This window comes from Theobroma umbraticum, unplaced genomic scaffold (genome assembly GCF_002168275.2).
Source record: "Theobroma umbraticum cultivar Fairchild unplaced genomic scaffold, ASM216827v3 scaffold_3199.0, whole genome shotgun sequence".
NCBI classification, from domain to species: Eukaryota; Viridiplantae; Streptophyta; class Magnoliopsida; order Malvales; family Malvaceae; genus Theobroma; species Theobroma umbraticum.
The window spans coordinates 1-1,420 of NW_018397579.1; the positions used below are offsets into that span (position 1 = coordinate 1).

The following is a 1,420-nucleotide window of genomic DNA, read 5'->3' on the forward strand; positions in this document are numbered from 1 at the left end:
TGGAATATACTTCAATAGAATTAACCCCACGTACAGCATCTCCTTTGAAAGAATGTGAACCTGCAGCAGCAGCATATCCCAAGACAAACAGAACAATCGTCATAGATTAGCAGACTTGGGATTCTCGAAATCTTAAACAACGTGACATTTGGTTGGAAATGATCAACGAAATGAAGAAAAATTATTCAGATCAACTTTTTTTTTTTTTGAAAAGTATTCAGATCAACTTAGTTAAATGAGATTAATATCCTTTACCGGGCTGCGAACAACTATGGATGTTTTGGCACCGTGATTTGCCAGGTCCAGAGCGATCTCCATGCCAGAATTGCCAGACCCAACAACCAAAACGTTCTGGTCACTAAAGGCCTTGCCGTTTCTGAACTGGGTTGAATGGAGAACATCTCCAGGGAAAGTATTCAATCCTTCAATCTCTGGTGTATAAGGGTTGCTTGTTTCTCCACTAGCCACCGCCAAAAACCTCCCCTTGAACTCCTCAACCTCTCCAGAACCCAAGTTCCTGGCCTTGACGACCCAGTTCTTGCTTGCCTCATCGAACTTGGCCAACTCGACGCATCTCCGGTACAAAGGACTGATCTTAAAATGAGAAACGTAATCATCCATGTAGCTTACGAATTGTTCTTTTGAGATATAGCTCGGATAAGAGTCGGGAAATGGCATGTAAGGAAGCACGCAGAATTGCTTATCTAAGTGAAGATGGAGACGATCATAGGCATATTTCTTCCAAAGCGAAGCAAAACAATCTTCTCTTTCAAGGATTATGCAAGGGATCGAGTGGAAATTAAGGCAAGCCGCTGTGGCCAGGCCGGAGGGGCCGGCTCCGACGATGATGACCGTTTCTTCTTGCATCATTCGACCCACACAGTTTGGTCTCTCTCTCTTTTAGCTGTGTATGAGATGCAAAATGGCTCTCTCGGGGTCATGGAAAGATGAGATGTGAGCTACTACTTTTATGTCATCATATTAAAACGTTGTTAGACAAAAACTTTAATTATAATTTATGTTCATATTTGATGTATCTTTCAGTTACAAACTCCAAAAATTCAATACATTGTATATAGATTTTTGTCTTTTTATCTATGTATTTCTATTCAAAGAATTACATTTTATATTTTATTTTGAACATGCTATTTCATAAATAAAATAATAAAGCAAATCCTTTTACTTTTTTTTTATTCGGAAATATAGCAAAATACATCTGATAATTTTTTGTATGCCTATACTGCTTTTTATTTATTTATTTATTTGTAAACTAGAAATGCCCACACACAAAAAAAGGTACTACCACTAGTTGACAATAAATATGCATTGAAAAACTAGGTACATATCAGTCTCTCTTTAATTTTTTTAATTGATTAAGTACATTTTTGTTATTCTCTCTGTGGTGAAAATTTTGATAAGA

The 1,420-nt window shown here is 37.0% G+C and overlaps 1 pseudogene across 1 annotated transcript; it reads right to left on the reverse strand.

The window, feature by feature from the left end:
• Nucleotides 1–6: 6 nt before the first annotated feature.
• Nucleotides 7–980, reverse strand: LOC110428850 (putative indole-3-pyruvate monooxygenase YUCCA10 pseudogene; annotated as a pseudogene). The gene is made up of 2 exons (XR_016352253.1): nt 256–980; nt 7–60 (listed from the first exon to the last, which is right to left on the reverse strand). The product of XR_016352253.1 is annotated as a putative indole-3-pyruvate monooxygenase YUCCA10 pseudogene (transcript).
• Between the last annotated feature and the right edge of the window lie 440 nt (nt 981–1,420).